Genomic DNA, 17,723 nt, shown 5'->3' with positions numbered 1-17,723 from the left:
GGGGGTTGGAAAATGGGAGCATTGTTCATCTGTCACTCCAATTGCCGTGTCCCTCTATGATTTGTGCCTGTGTTGTGAAGGCCACAAGTGGTCAAAGACCCCCCACGCCCCCCTTTTCTCAATTGTCTGCCTGTCCCCCTTTTTTTTTTTTGCCTTGGAAACACACTGCCTTTCAATTACGTATGTGCACCCCCACTTGTATTCAAACAGTTAAATAGGATAACCAGCTTTCAATCATGACAAAACATCCAGGATTGTCTTGACGAATTATAGTTTTTTAGTGTTTATTGCAGATTATGTGATGATTAATACCAGGATCTAGACTGTGAGACTGCATGACAAGGTTTTAATTCTACTGCTTCACAGCCGGATTCTTCTAATGCCAAACTCTGCAGACAAGTCCTTCATTTAAGAGGTGCCATTCTTCAAAGGAACCGACTACTCTAAAGTTTGAATCATGCAATCTTAGGAAACTTAAAAAAATTAAATCTAAATGCTGCACTTTCTATTTCTTTTGGTCCAGTGCGTTAACTCCGTATGTGTGCATTTAGAAAAAGAAGGATGTATTGGGAGGAAAAAGTATTTCCTGAACAAACTACTTAAACTACAAAAGTTCTTTTGAGAGGAAACACATAGTGTCATTAAACGTACAGCATTAGCATGATGACTTTAATATAAATCACCAAACCTTTGATCTGCATAATCTAAGCAGATTTTTGTAGAACACAAGTGACCCTAAATTTACCAGCATGTACAGGCATCTGAGACTTCATTGACCAAATTGCAAGACCTGATAAATAATTTTACATGTTAAATGCAGATAAAGCCTTTAGAAGAAGAAAAAAAAGGTTATTTCTTTTAAATTATTGAATATTGTCAGCACCAAAAATAAATGTGAATACATCTAACGCATTATTTCAGACAGCTGCAAACAGCATTGGTATTCATCTGTCTTTGTGCTTTAATGTGTTTGGTTCCAAGGTTATATTTGCTCTTTCATACTCGAGGCCTGTTTGAGCTCTAGTGCATTATTCCATTCTATTAAAATATGCAGCAGACACAGAGAAAGCCATCATGTCTTGTCCTATTCTTTTTCTTTAGATCATTTCAGCGAGCAGCAGACGATCTTAGCTTTTAACAAGAGCGCTTGTTGATTTAAAAAGCTGATAGTGTGTTTTATGTAACCATGTGGTTTCATATTTATAGAGTTGCCATCTGCTTAATTTTCTTTGTGAACAGTCAGTAATGACTGCAGAACTGAGCGACAACTTTACTTTTGAGACGCGAATCTTGCTGAAACTAAAAGCTCTTGTGCTGTTAAAAGGCATCAACTGAGCAAACATAAGCTTACAGGTGCTTCACTGGATAAAAGTGAGTGATTTTTAGAGAATACAAATGAGGAACTAATCAGCCTCAGATAACAGCTGTTGCCAGGGAGCTAACAGCAATGCAGGGTGCTTAAAAAAACTGCAGGTAAACTGGAGGTAAAGCAGTAAAAAGGATGTTGAGACTGAATTCAAGACTGAAGCATTTGTGCACTCACACACATTAGGTTTTAGCCCCCCATGCTGAACCTACAAGATACTGAGCCAAAAAGTGAGGGGAAGAATATTTTTTTCCCCAATTGTTAAATGTTTAGATGAAACAAGTCGTTTCTTTTTTTCCAGATTTACAAAGCCAGCATGTTTGCTCTTCAAAAATAGCATTGATAATATTATCTGCACTTTTTGAGTTTCCCATTTTATGGTACATAAATATGAACACTTCTTTTCCTGGCAAATAAACATTAAACTTTGAATAAATTTTAGTAGAAGAAATGCACAACCCTGCCTAAAGGGATCTTACTTTGCCCCCCCCCCCCCCCCCCCCCCCCCAAAAAAAAAGACAATGCTCCAGGTGATACATTTTGGGACACGGACCCTATAGTTAAAAATAGATGGATAGGTACAGCTATGAAATTATAAGTTTTACGAAAAAGAAACTGATGTTTTTTTTCTTTTAAATTCTCAGTACAAAAACTATCGGTACTACCGGTACACCTGTTGAATGGATTCAACGAGACAGAAATAATCTCTTAAGTATTATTAAACCCACAAATCCTGCAGGCAAAATGAAAAAGAAGTATAAAACTGTATTACATGTATCACTAGCACAATAGGAAAGCCACCACCTCCAACAAGAACCATGTTGTTCATGGATGACAACATCTTGGAGAATATGAAAGGTTCAAATCCCGGCTGGGTCTTTTCTGTGTGGAGTTCTTCCCAAGCTTGCGTGGGTCTTCTCCTGCTTTCTCCCATGTCCAAAAACATGCTTCATATATTATTTAGTGACTATAAATTGTCCTTTAGGTATTAAAGTTAGTGTGTGTGATTGTTTGTCTCTGTTCAGCCTGGATAGGCTCCAGCATCTCTTTGAATGATTAAAGTGGGTTCAGAAAATAGACAGATGTGGACGGACAGACAAAAACACACACTTAACATGTTTTGGGATCTTTAAGCTTTTAAACTGCTCTTCCTTCGTGGTGTACAAGAACATTTGAAACACATCTTGACAGAAAAAGCCCTATAGAACTTTTTTTTTTACCTTCATTAATACCCAAAATGTTGAACAATTCCTACATTTACACACTGATGGTAGCAGAGCTGCCATGCAAGGTGCAAGCCAGACCACCAGGAGAGTGAGGTTTAGTGTCTTCCCAAGGACACTTCAGCACATGGGTGTGCGAGCGGGTGGGAACTAAACCTGCAACTTTCTAATCAGAGGTTGACTGCTCTATCTCCATATGCCCAAACAAACATAATTAAGCTAAGTGGTTTTAACAAAAGTTAGAAAAATTCTATTAATTCACAAGTACGTCAACAGATGTTGGTCTTTTCAGCGACGTGGCAACCAAATTAACCACAGATGCTGATAACTCCTAATGCAGAGTAAATAAGAGTCTTGTCATTCTTCTTATACACAAAGGCTCATTACAATACTTGTTTACCCATTTGTGGGATTTTCTCTATGCGTTCCCTATCCGGCCTGCTATCTGCTTTTCATTGAGCTACACAAATGGGTTTGGTTTTCTTATAAAACATTCAAAACTATTCATTATTAAACTATATTTGAACTTATCTGCAAGAGACATTTCCACAAAGACACAGTCTTTGCATAAGAAAGACAAGGTTAAACATTTAGTTATTTTTCTAGGAAGTTTGCATTTACAACACAGCTGCAATCGCTCAGATGCTGTCTGATCCGAGGAAGCTTGATCCTCCTGCTCCCAAGAGTCTAAAATCACAGGGAGCCTGAAATATTTGAATAAACTTTGATGCTGGTTCACAAAGCAAATGCTGAGATTTTTTTCAAAAGATAGCTAGACTAACACAATTAGACTAAAAAAGTTTTCAGAAATTGCTCAAAATAATAGAGATGTTTTTTGATGATTATGCATACAAGAAAAAGTCTATTTGACCCCTAAATAAACAGAAAGACTGAGACAGAATGGGGTCTTTAAAATACCATAGACTGAAATGAACACACACAGTCATTAGTTACCGCTAATGGGCCATAATTTTATTACGTCACAGTAGTGGATACCACACAGCTTCCTCTCAACGCAGACATGCACGCACACACACAAACACACACCAGCACACAGGCAGCTCTAAGTGCCCCCTTTGGCGAAGGACAATGTTTGTGGAAAGGCCACTTTAAGGGCACTAACTGAAATGTTTAACATACTGGTGAATTTATTGAGGTCAGCAAAAGGCTACGTTTTGTACCACAAAAAGAGGAGGGAGTGTGTTTGGATTGATTTTCATGAATGATTTTATGCCGAGAGCAAATAAAAAATAGAAGAAGAAAAGGAGAAACAAAAGACAATCATGGCACATCAAATCACGCCACAAAAGAAATGCGAGAAGACAAGATAAAAAATGAAGGGCAAGGCCAGAGCAGTGTCACTGAGTGTTAAACTAATAGATATCACAGAAATGTGAAGACAAAGAGCACGGAGGATTCTTGCTGGATAAGCTGTTACGTTGATCTGATCAAAGCCTGCACTCTGTGACATTAACACATTAATTATTGATATTGTCCTGTTTGTGATTTATTATACAACAATAAAACTACAAAATGATGGCTGAACACACTTTTAGGAAAACAAATATGGAGGTCAAGTTAGGCTTAAATGTAGGTGTTCATGTGAAAAAAAAATTGTAATTAAAAAAAGAGAAACAAATTGCTGATGAAACACTGTTCATTGCATGTACAGTGTTGTGTGCTGGCGCAGCCATCCCTACTCGTGAAACCGATGAGGAGGACATGAAAACTGAGCATACCTTCTGCTATGCATTATGTATGAGCACCTTGAAGGCTTCTGCTGAAACCTGTTCAGGTAGCATCAGAGGGAGCAGCCAAGTGGAAATGCTGGGTGGTCACTTGAAAGCCAACTCTCTGTGGTGATCGTTCCACTTGAAAGTGGCCCGACATGGCTTTGTCTGCACAGGTTAAAACACTACAAACCCCTTGGTTTCTGCAGTCACCACAGAGGATGCTTGCTGGAACAGATTAATACCTACAGGCTGCCTCCTGGCTGAACGACTGTAAACCAATATTTGCAATGTAACTTAATCTCTACATTCTGTTTACAATCTAGCACTTCACTTACTAATCACATTATGCACGGTCGCCGTCTTTGTCAGCGGCACTGGAGCCTCGCTGTGCAAGTATAATCTGTGTATCAGCAAGTATGACATAATTCCGAAATCAGACCGTACCACTGCGATGCTCTGTTGTAGTGAGATAGCATCTAATTTCCCATCTCTTGAGTCATCTTGGGAAGACACTGTTTGCTCATTAGGAAAGTCATTTACAGTAAAGCATGAGCGACATGCATACACTAGCATTTAGAGATGCATAAGCCAGTAAATTGATAATTATGATAATTTTCAACAATTCCTTTGAAGTAGTATTTACAAATAAATTATTGATATGATTGCCTGTCACACCAACTCAGTGGATTGCTTAAGTCTCCTCGCTGAACTTTGAACCAGGAGAAGTCACTGGTTTTTCTACTGCAATAACTGATCTTTTTTTTTTAATAAAGAGTAAAAAATGTCCAAAACCGTCTTTAAAACTTTATTTTTAAATTGTTCACCTTTAATTACGGCATTTTTTGCTGGACAAATTTGACCTTTTTTTTGCAATTTATGCAAAAATAGGAAAAGAAAAAGGATCATGCAATTCAATGGCATACGTCAAAGCACATAGATGTATTTGTCTGCAAGTGGATGAATCAGAATGGAGCAGAGCAGGGAGCTTGTGACTTGCCGTAGCATCTTCTTCATCACACCTACAAGCTGTTTCCATCTGCCTTTTTTCGTCTGCTCCTGACTCTCAAAGATTTGAATAAAGAAATACTCAAAAATGGTATTTTGTGCTTAATTTTCTTTACATATGTCCTCCATCATCAGCAAAATGCCACAAATAGATGTTAAAAACATCACAAACATGATTTTCATTGGAGTGGTAGATTACATATTAATCAAGGTGAAGCTCTTGAGAAGTGAGTGTTTTATGCAATAATTTGACCGTGAGACAAACAGAAGGAAAGCAGATCTAGACTGAGCACTTAAAACAAGAACAACAAGGTGACAGTCTAGGAGGAGTTAGACCTGTAGACAATCTCTGATTTAAAGTCTCTCTTTTTCCCTCTCCCCCCTAGCACTGCTATAATTTTCCTGGGTGGAATGATGGATGAGGCAATGTCAGCCCATGTTCATTATAATGCACACCATCTATTCTTCTCAGCCAGACTCTCTGCGCTCTAGGAAATGCCAGAGCAGTATTGGACCCACAAAGAGAGGCGAGACTCCCGTATGATTTTAGGGAGAGAATTTGCTTCTAGGGGTGTGTTAAGTCAGCACGCAGTAATCCATCAATCAGTAATGAAGATACTGAGAGGCTACCAATTGTTCTGAGAAGAAATCTGGGTGTGAGCAGTTTACACCCATAGATGCTCATCATCCTTCACAAAATGTTCATTTGGAATTGATAGTAGTGTTTTTTTTGTTTTTTTTTTGCTTCTATTTCCCTAATATAAGTGTCAGATATGTATGTAAAGAAATTATTTTTTTTCCAAAGAACTTTTCAAAATAAACCTAATTCAATATTAAATTTTAACTGGTAAAAAATGTAATTTAGAAATTTTATTTGAAACATCTGACAGAACCGAACAAAAACCCATCAACTTCCAGATTGAAGCTTATTTAAAAATGAAAACGATGTAAATCGGTTTATTTCACCACATAATCTAATCTAATACAATTATGCTTGATATGTGTACATTTTTGTTATAAAATCACATATTTTCATATAAGGAAAAACAAGAAATGCAGGATTAACAAATTATCTAGTGGTCATTTGGTGAACTCACATGATTCCAGTAACTTTTGTCTTAAAGAGGCTTCAACCCAGAAATCAAAGGCATGATATACACCTGGTTACTTGACCACATTTGTTGCCTAACTCCTATTGGATAGAGCTTAAGTAAATTGTACCAAACACAAGTGTTAATTTTGTTCAACCATTATTGGTATTACTTATGCAAGTTACTTACCCTTAGAATCAGGAAAGTCAGTTAAGTTGTTGTCTAACTAACAAATAAACCAAACCATTAAGATGTAGAACACACAATAACTTGGAGTATTTGCAACATACAACATTTTTCCATGAAAACTGTAAACTGTCAACCCCAGTAAAGGGCTTTTTCCATTTAATTTTGCTCGTTCAGGCACTCTACTCTACAGCTAAATGTCTCTTTTAACATGTCCTGATTTCATAATGTAGTGACACATCCATTGACTGTGAAAAAAACAAGCTACTGCAAATGTAAACATTTTTGTACATTGTATTATTAAAATGGAAAAAACCTTTCCCAACAAATGTGACGGATGGCAGAATTTACTCTAGCACCACTTGTGTTTAACATTAATGTGGCTTTCAAAAGCAAAGTAGTAAGGCTATGTGCACTTGTACATCGCAGATCCTTTCAAGTGTACACTGATAACAGTAGAATAATCCTTCTACTCTTTAGGCTTGGGGGGAGGTGTCCGAGCATTAGCTATTTTCAGAAAGAATGGTAAATATTGATTTGTCAGACCACAGAGCAGTTTTCCACTTTGCCTCAGTCCATCTAAAAATGAGCCCAGACACTCAACAGCACTGCTGGGTTTTGTTGATATGTCTCTGTTCCTATGGAGGTGGAAGCTACTTCTGTTGGAAAGTGTTCTGATGTTGCTTTGGAGAACCACGGATTTGTATGACAGAATCTTGTTGCTTGATGGTGATGACTGCTCAGTATTGGCACGGATTCCTCCCCATAGTAAACCTATTCTTTAAATTCAGAAATTTGTATTACTATTATGCTTTGGTTGTTGTCTTTCACCTTTCTGTATATCCCGTCAGGGGTCGCCACAGCGAATGAGCTTCTACTGAGTCACACAACTGGTTTGGCAGAGATTTATAATTATGCCAGATGCCCTTCCTGACACAATACTATATTTTATCCAGGCTGGGGAGACCCACACTTGGGCCCCCTTGTGCCTACATAGGCAGTTTGCCATATTAAATGATTTCTCAGACTTTAACACAGCAACAAACAGGAACAAGTTCTAGCTTAAAAAATTCTAACTTATATGACTTGTGTAAATCTGTTAAACCTTTATAGAATATATAATTCATAAAAAAATAAAATAAAATGTTTATTTGAAAATATAAAGTATAGATAACATTTATTGTACAATGATGGGAAGTACCAGAAACAAGAATGTAAAAAAAAGATGGATGGTAAGAACAAAATAAAAAAAGGAAATTAGAGGTATAAAAAAAACAAAATTGTATATATATATATATATCCCTCTTTAACAAACACCTGGTGCTTAAAATTGTGCTGCTTTTCATTCTGCAACAATGACACAATGAAAAACTTGAATGTTTCAAACACTGCCAACTTCTGCAGTAAATCAATCCATCAATCAAATGTTTTATTTATATAGCATTTCTCATGCTAACATTGACAGTACAAAATGATTTACATGTCTCTAGGGAGATACATTACAAATGCAGACACTATATGAATAGAACATCAAAATATTAACGTGAAAAAAAACCCCAAAACAGTTATGATCAAACCCAAAAAATAAAAAGCTGTCATTCAGTTTTAATTCACATGAAGTCTTTTTCTGTCTGTTACTTACACATTTATAGTTGAGATTAAAGGGCCTATATCATGCTTTTCTTAAGATTTGACAAGAGTAAACTATATCCGTAAATATGATCATTTATACTACCTTTGGTACACTAAAGAACGTTTTTTTTAATATCGCATATGAGTTGTATTTGCAAGCTCATTTCCCTACCCGGAAGTAAGACGACTCAATCTCTGAGGCAACGGCTTCTGGTCCATGTGGGTGCCGCCCATTTCATTATTCATCCTAGAGCCAGTGGCTGCATCTTGGAATTTTGCAAAACAAAATCTGAACTTTTGCAAAGATAAATGTTATGCATTTGTTTGTATAAAATGAAAGTGTTGGTGATCACCGCTTTGGACGGTGATCACCAACACACTGATCACCGTACAGCGTAGTGCTGATCATAACTGTAACCTATACGTGCAACAATGACTTAAACACAGAGTGGGTTTTTAGTAGACACACAGGCACCGGGCTAGATCAGAAGACCTCTGGTTCGACTCTAGAAATGAAGAAAGAGACTGAAACAGGAATGCATTTGATGGTACCATATATTGGAAAACAAAGAAAAAAATACATCTACACACATAGAATGGCCATACAATAATTATTTACAACAAAAGATGATTCACATCTTTTTATGCTCAAGATAATTCAGTTCATCAAGGCTCAACACAACAGTTCACTCTCAAGACTTCATAGTCAATCGTAACGGCCAAGGTGTCCAACAGAGGGTAATCCGGAGTGTAGGAGGGGAATTGTGTGAGTGGATGTGTGAAAGGGCGAGTGACTGAGTAGTGAGGGAACTGGAGAAGAGAAAAGTGGGTTGCTGCAAGAAGCCCCCTTCCAGCCCGACCAGAGCAGGTGGAATTCACAGATAGAACGGCTGCAGACTAGTTGTCCAGAGTTCAGGCTTTGGTTCTGGGTCCTGGGCTCACCATCCAAAACACCTGACCTAAATAGAAATAATAGGTCCAAGTTCTATGTGCACATAAGGATAATCCATACCTAATATCACTAATAAAGCTAATCGCGTTATAATTAACAGTGTAAACTTCCATATTGTACAATAATGAATAAGCAAAATTGGTTCATGATCAAAATGAGTAATAATATAAAGTTATTCATTAATCAGTTCAACTATCCATTAAAGTACATAATGCTGATACACATTGACATGATCTATCAATTTATCAATAGTTCCAAACATCATGAGGACCATAAAAGTGCATCAAAATGTAAAAACATGACAGTCATGACTGCAAGTTACATTTTCAATAAGTTAGTAACATGGAGCGGTCCGCTTAAAACACAATGCTGATCGCTCCATGCAAAGTAATGGGACAGCTAAACTAAACTAATCTAGGGTTCTATGAATCCTAAACTAAAACTAAGCGCTAGCTCACTCGACCAGTTCTGTGGTCTTTATCTTTACTTCACGCTTGTCTCCGGACAAGTCGGCACCAGGAGTCAGCTCTTATATTCCGACACTAGTTGCGTTAGTTTCAGAAATATTTATTGTGCAATGACGACAGAAATAACTAACGGACCTCCAGAAAAAACACCCGAGAATTCCCCACTCGCTACTTCCGGCAACCTTCCCACAGCTGTCTTTAATGGTTTCTGATTGTACGTGCCAAGTCACATGACCGTGTGACGCACCAACGCACGCAGTGTAGGGACGTCATCACGCAGCAGACGCGAGAGAAAAACTAACTTGTATTTATCCCACCCGGGTCACAATTACGTTTTAAGAAAATTGTAACCAACCTCTTCAAGAAATCAAATCATTTGACACATATGAAAGATGTGAAGTTCTGCTCAGGGGGAAGAAGCTGTTCTAAGTCAACATAGAGTCACCATTAACATTTTCCTCTCCTAAAATAGATTTTTCCTCTATCATATAATATTTATAAACATGTTTTAAGGTTATATTTTGCTGTGTTGGTCAGCAGCTTCACCTCAATGCTAGGAAGACCTGAACTCTGCTGTTTTTGTAACTTTTTTGTGTGGTATTTAACCATTTATGTGTATTTTGTCAGTGTAAAAAGTTTTCCTCCCACAGTTGACAATAATCTATTGTTGGTGCAGTGGTTCCACAATTCCCTCATGACTGAGTTCGTGTTGTTTACTATCTGTGTGACACTTCAGTAGGTGAGTTGTCCAGGATGTACACCGGCTCCAAACTGATGACGAGTCAGAAAGCCAATCCTGCTAACAAGGAAAATAGATAAATAGATGATCTCTCATGAGCTAGTGGAGATATATTGATTCATTATTTTTATAATATCAATAATAAATTATTGCAACACTCCTTTTCTATCCTTTATAACACATGTATCAAACTCAAGGCCCGCCATAACATTTTATGTGGCCCGCGAGAGCATAAAAGTTAAAAAAAAAACCTGGCTAAAAATTGGTGTGTATTTATTCAGAACTAGGGGGAATTGGACTTGAAATATCAGAGTGGGCAACTATAAATTATTCCTAAACACTGTCCATATAACCTAACCTGACAGAATCAAATTTAAAAGGATTTATGCTAGAGTAACAAGAAAACATGTGTTTTCTATGCAACTGTAATTGTCACTTTAAAAAGTTATAATAAATAAATAAATGAGTTTATTTAACATTAAGGAGTAGTTACATATATTTTTCATTACATTTAATTATATGTATAAGTTATATCTGGCCCTTTGAGGACAACCACTATGCTGATGTGGCCCTCAGTGAAAATGAGTTTGACACCCCTGCTTTATAAAATGTAGAAATCCACTTCAATTTGATGACAAATTCAGCAGCCAGGACAGAGCACACTACATCCTGTTTTGGGTCTGCACTGGCTCCCAGTGAACTTTAAGATCAATTTGCTTTGGTTGATGTTCTTGAATGTTATAACAATCTGGGCTTCTTATTTTTATTGAATTGAATTTACTTTATAATGATGTTCCCAGAGCCCTCATATGTTCAGGCGCAGGTCTGCTTAAAAGTTAGGAGTCAGATGAATAATCCAAATCAAAGACGGGTTTTAGTGCTGTACGCTCACAATACAGACAACAGATTGCAGAAGTCTTAAGGTGTGTACATTTTCCTGACTTCTCAGGTGTAATTAGGGGCCCTTCCCATGTCACTTTAAAAAGAAGTTTAGAGAAATTCTCCAGGCTTCATTTCAAACTATTTCAGAACACGAGTTTCAGATTTACAATGATTCTATTCAAATATGTTTTAATGTAAAAAAAAAACGTGGAAGAGATTGAATTATTGTTTTATGTGTTAAATTGGGGTTTCAAGTCATAAAAATTGTTATTATAAATAAAATATATTCTTATATGATAATTAAACATTTAAGTTTGTGCTTCTGTTTGTTGACATTCACACGTTTTTATCCTTTTTAATTTCTTTCCTTAACTATTTTCTTAAATTCTTAACTATATGTACTTCAAATGCATTTTAAAATGGATTTTTAATTTCTTGATTAATGGATGGATTGATTTGTGTGCTTATCTAATTTTTAAAATATGCTATTTTTTTTCGTATTTTAAACTCCAGTGTCCTTGTCAGAATAACTGCATTCCTGTGTCTTTCTTCCTTAAAATTAGGTATTTTGCTTCTTTTTAACTGTTGTGTAGTGATGATTGTGTGTGATTGAGGCTGTTAAACTTTCTGTGTACACACACATTTTTGTCCTTGTCAACCACTTTAAGAAAGTTTATTTAGTTAAAAAAAAAAACAGAGTCCAGCTAATATTCACTCCACGCCAAGAATACCTGCTGGATAAACATTAAGGGTGCATTCAGACTGGATACATTTGGTTTGCTTTAAATTACCTAGAGTTCGTTTTCTCAGATAATCCGGAACAACCTTTTAGTCTGAATCCACTCAAGCAGACCCTGGTCCGGGACAGGAATCCTTCTTGAACGCTTCTTTGGAGGTGCTCTTGTTTCTTCAGTTTCTTCAGTCTGAATGCAATCTCTCCTCGGAGCAGAACAACTGAACCAAAACGGCCACCGTAGCCGGCCCTTTTAATCTTTAGGCAAAATGCTAAATCTGTTGTGTCCATTTGTTTTTGTTCTTTTTCAAATCAAATGAATGCTTACATTTCTATAAATAAATTAATATTGACTTTCAGAGAAAATTCCTAGCTTTCAGGTGGAATCAAATGCATCAATCTTTTTTTTTGTTTACTGGCAACATTACATTTAGATTTTTTTGTTACAACATTTTTCTTTTATTGCTAAACAAACAGTTATGAAAAAAAGGGGAAAACAGATTCCTCCAATAAACAGTTTTTAATAATAAAGTAAATATTGGAAGTCATCTTAAAAAAAAGTAAATCTGAAGTGGAGGCTGTTACATCTTAAGATCAAGTGATTGATGTAATTTGTATTATATATGTATTTAACATCATAACATGAGTATATAAAAAAATAACGCATGCAACAAGATGCCTGTCATTCTGAGAAAAGCTGCAGATGTCCCACCCATACAACAGAGATTTTCTTTAGACGCACAGGATGTCCCCTTCAATTTACAGTAAGGCTTAAAGAGCTTTCATAAAAGGTATTTGATTATGAGGTCTCAAACTGGTGTCCCCTACAACGAACACAAATGAATTGTCGTGTCTCAAGATAAAGGAGACTAAATTAAGGAACTATAAATAATGCACGCTCATTGAAATACACACACATGCTTATCCACTCCAAGCTGAACACGCCTGAGCAAACTGTCTGGAGAAATATGTTATCTTTATTCAGAACAGTAATGCATCTTTTCTCCTCACCCCACATCAGGTCAGTGGGGGCCTGATGAGTGGAAGCGCTCTGTATATTGAAATAGATTTATTCAAACTGATAGCATCTCAGCTCCACACCAAGTGTGTCAAACTGTGCACAAGTCTTTTCAAAGGCCTCTAAGGATGTATTGAACAAAAGGAGGGGGACAAAAGTCTCCAAATGAGCTCTGGATCATTCCTGGAGCAAAGGGATCAATAACCACAAGGCTAAGCCATTGCTCATCCATCTGATTCATATCTTTCACACATCGCTTGCCATACCATTCATTCCCATCTGATGCTTTTTCTCAGCTATAACAAGAATCAGCATCTAAGGTTGACTCTGTGAGCCTGTTTGTAATAGCCACAATCCTTTTATTTATCTGTACAGAGGCATTTTTGAATCTTGACCTTAGAAGGTCTTGAAAAGAAATAAAATCAACCTAGATGAACAAAAAATAGCAGTTTCTTGTTCTTTAGTCACAGGGTGAAAAAAAAAACCAACAGTATGAAACAACACAACCCTCCCATACCTTTTCCATTAGAATTAAGTGAGTAAGTAGGAGCCAGGTGCTGCTAATCAAATGCACATGATAATTATTGATCATCTGTGCCTTTGAGCACTGCGATAAAAGCACTAGTTTTGGCAGTTTGCCCACCAGAGGAATCCAGGTGTGAGAAAGTGGTGCCAAGAAGGGAATACATCAAGAATTAGCTTAGAGAAGCAATTACTGCTGCCCATCAATCCAGGAGCAATTATGGAGCCATTTCATAATAATAAAGACTCCATCATTCTACGCTGACAATTTTTGCAAAGCAGAAAACATCAAAGACAATTGTCATTTTAGTCATAGGTGAGGTTCCCTTAAATGTTCTAATGTTGTTGTTACATTGTGAAAAGACCAAGGTTATTGCTATTATTCACTGAGGAACACGTAGTAAAAGCACAAAAGCACAGCATTTGAGATCAAACACTTATACTGACAAGCATGGTGGTGGGAGGTTACCAATTTGGACTTATTTTGCAGTTATATAACCTAGGCTCTCCAAATAATTGTGAACCTGTTTTGTTATTTGGTGGTCTTCAAAACTTAAGTGATCTTTTGCACAATTCATGGGAGTAGTTGGATTTAAACAAATAAAAAAAGATTTCTCAAAAGTGCATCACATAGGTCAAATGGGAGCTCCAGCTTGTTTGACACTGTGATAAAAAATATTTCATGCAATGACACAATAATCTCAAGTGCAATAATTTATAACAAACTGACAGTGGTGGTATCTCAAATTTTTGATCAAAATGCATCTCTCAGTCTCACAGAACTTTAACTGTTCATAACTCAAAAGGGAAGTAATGCTGCAAAAAATAGAGTGGTTCCATCCATAATGATGGAAGCAAGTGATGAGCTCCTACCCAAAACTAGGAGTTCAATGTATTGTTTTGGCACATGTAATATTTTTTATATTGATTACACTGATTAAATACTAATTAAAAAAAAGTATAAATCAAATGCGATGACTGAAATGCTTACACATGTTTAAATGTCTGCTATTTTTCGAGTAATAAGCATGAAAATGCACACATCTCAAAGCCAGAACCTTTGTGGTTGTTTACAACCAAACTAGATGAAAGCCCAGACAAATTGTTTAAAATACTGCGAATCCTAATAGTACATGCAGTATATTATTTTAGAATGAAAAGCTCTCTTGAATTATTAAAAATGACACAAATATTTGATGCACTGACTTCTGAATGACCCTTTCTGTCTATTATAGAAAAGAGGGGAGAACATTTCTTTGTTCCCCAACTGTAGAAAGATGTTACTAGAGTCTTGGTTATTAAAAATAAAAGTTAAGAGCAAGAATTTCTACTTCTAATGTAGGGGAGCACAAGAATTTCTACTTCTAATGTAGGGGAGCACACAGCAAGACGCATCACAGTGAAATCTTTGTAACAAGTTATAGATAAGCCAGGTTTAATAAAAATGTAAACCTGGTCAGTTGCCTTCATTAATGAACACTTGAATCATGTTATGAGTATATCTGTAGCAGAAGTGTTGTGTGTTTTGTCAAACAAAATAAAGTAAAAAAAAAAAGTTCTGCCGCTGCATAAGAAAAAGGATTTTACTCTTAGACAGACTACCAGACCTCTACCTGAGACCTGGGAGCTTGAGGGTCCTGTGTGGTATTTTGCTGTTCTTAGCACTGCACTTTTCAGGACTGAGATGTCCATATTTTTTCCTGCTGTAGCAACTCTTCCAGTTTGGGGGTTACCATCCTGTGCGCTCTGATCACCAGGGGGACCACTATCATTTCAACTACAAAGCCTTCTCCAGTTTTTCCCTGAGTCCCTGCATGTCTCCAGTTTCCCTTGTGCCTTCTTCCTGATGTTATCAGCATTTGATATTACCTCATCACCACAATGGCTTTCTTCTGTTCTTCATCCATCACCATTATGGTTGGTTGGTTCACCATTACTGTTTTATCACACTGTATCTATAAGCTCCACAGGAGCTTTGCTCTCTCACTCTCTATTACTATTCTCTAATACTACTCTCATTCTGTAATCCTACCCAGAGAGGGTACATGTATGTTGGCAGTCTCCCCACAGGCATGGTCGCCCTGTAAAGATGACTACAAGAGCACATGGTTGAATGCTCAAAGAGGTGAGGAAGAATCCTAGAGTGTCAACTAAAAACTTTAAGAAATCCCTGCTAAAAACCTAACCCCACTTTGCTGCCTCGGGGCCTGGACGAATTGCTGTCTTTGATTGAAAAACGAATTCCAAAGTTTATCCAGACATTTTACAGGAAAACATAAAACCAGCTGTCTGCCAACTAAAGCTCAGTAGAGGATTTGTTGCAACAGAACAAAGACCCAAAGCATAGATATAAGTCAACAACAGAATAGCTTTAGTAGCAAAAAAAGAAGTTTTCTAGAGTGGAGTCCTGATCTCAGGCCTCTTGAGTCTCTGTGACCTGAATAGGTTTTGGACAGAGTGAGGATTTACAATTCCTTCTAACAATTAAGCAGGTCTGGTGTGCAACTACAGGAAATGTTTGTTTGAAGTTATTACTCCCAAAGTAGGATCAACTAGTTATAAACCTGAAGGTTCACTTATTTTTTCCACCCTTCACTGTTATTTTTTTTTTTTTTACATCTTGTGTTCAATGTACACGTGAAAACATGTGCTTATGTGGCATTAGTTTAAGCAATGTTTTTCTATTGTTGTTACAAAGATAAACATTTCAACACATTTTCTGTTTAAGTCATGCATAAATCCAAATAATTCCAAAAGGTTTACATACTTTTTCTTGCTACTGTGCATAGCAAATATACAGCTCAGTTGATAAGGTACAGGACCGTAAGAACAAGGATGTATTAGAATGAGACGACTCAAGTAATCCTACTCAGAGAGGTTACATACATGTGGAGTGAATGGATGCTGCACCCACAGTCAAGACTTACTGCAAAGCAAACACTTGCACAGTGTTCCAACATTCACAATGTCAATGAGAAGTATATATTTTAACGCTCTTAAAGCATATTAAGATATGTATTTGGGTCATTTTCGAATTGGAGGGCATTTTATGTCGCAACCATCACATTATGAAATGTTCTGCATACAAAATACAAAAAAAAACAAAAACAAAAAAAAAACCCTGCAGTTAATAAAAAGGACTTATACTGGAACAAAATCTACAAAAACTACAAGAAAAGAATTCCTACAATTGTTTAAAAAATACCAAATAAGCATTGAGTGCCCCTAAAAAAATGCGATTTTATTCCTTGTCCCACCCCCTCTATGTCCAAATTTAAATCTTCAACAAAACAGTTATCAAAGGAACAAGTGTCCCACAATGTACATGCAACCCTTTACCATAACCTTTTTAACATGGTAGAAGAAGAATTACTTATTTACAAGAGTAAGTTCGTCCTCTTGGTGATCAATAACAGCTAGTTAAACAACTGGCTTGCACTCCTGAGAGATAGCTAAAATAACATTTTCGACCCTGTTACCTGCAAAAACATTTGGAAAATGTTGTAAACAACAAATATATAATTTAATAAAAAAATGTACAATTGATCAGTAAGTTTAGCTATTCAAGCATTTGACAGTTTAATACTTATTGATAGATATGCAGCAGAAGATCAGAAAAGTGAAGGTTTACTTTTCAGGAATTTTGAAGCCCAAATGTCCTCCAATTCTGGAAGGACCCATATATGTATACCTTTATAATAGGCCTTTATGTAATAGTAAATAGTAATGTAATAGTATTAAAAAAAGAATCAATCGTCTTAACAAAATAAGCAGTAACAACACAGGCCTTAATTATTGGTATTTTCCATAAAAAAACAACTTCACATGTTTTTGTTTTTCTTAAAGCTGCATCAAAGAAACCTGAATTGTAAAAGCCAGATTCAGGTCACGTGATGACAAAGTTGGCCAACTGGGAAAAGCGATTCTGAGCTTCAGACCTCCATTACATCACAATGCGCGATGGTTTTGCGGCAGAAAACAAGACGCTTTGGAGCTTCGAGTAAAAACAAGCCCACTCTCTCTCTCTCTCTCTCTCTCTCTCTCTCTCTCTCTCTCTCTCTCTCTCTCTCTCTCTCTCTCTCTCTCTCTCTCTCTCTCTCACACACACACACACACACATGTGCGCACACGCACGCACGCACAGGGTGACACATTCGGGCTGCGCACGCCCATC

The 17,723-nt window shown here is 36.8% G+C and overlaps 1 long non-coding RNA gene across 1 annotated transcript; it reads right to left on the bottom strand.

The window, feature by feature from the left end:
- Nucleotides 1-8,773: 8,773 nt before the first annotated feature.
- LOC110016008 (uncharacterized) lies at nt 8,774-9,866 on the bottom strand. The gene is made up of 2 exons (XR_002291263.2): nt 9,791-9,866; nt 8,774-9,195 (listed from the first exon to the last, which is right to left on the bottom strand). It is a non-coding gene; the product is annotated as an uncharacterized LOC110016008 (long non-coding RNA).
- Nucleotides 9,867-17,723: the final 7,857 nt, after the last annotated feature.

Source organism: Oryzias latipes, chromosome 12 (genome assembly GCF_053564925.1).
Source record: "Oryzias latipes strain Hd-rR chromosome 12, Olatipes_Hd-rR_3.1".
Classification (NCBI taxonomy): Eukaryota; Metazoa; Chordata; class Actinopteri; order Beloniformes; family Adrianichthyidae; genus Oryzias; species Oryzias latipes.
This window is presented reverse-complemented; position numbering and strand designations above follow the sequence as displayed.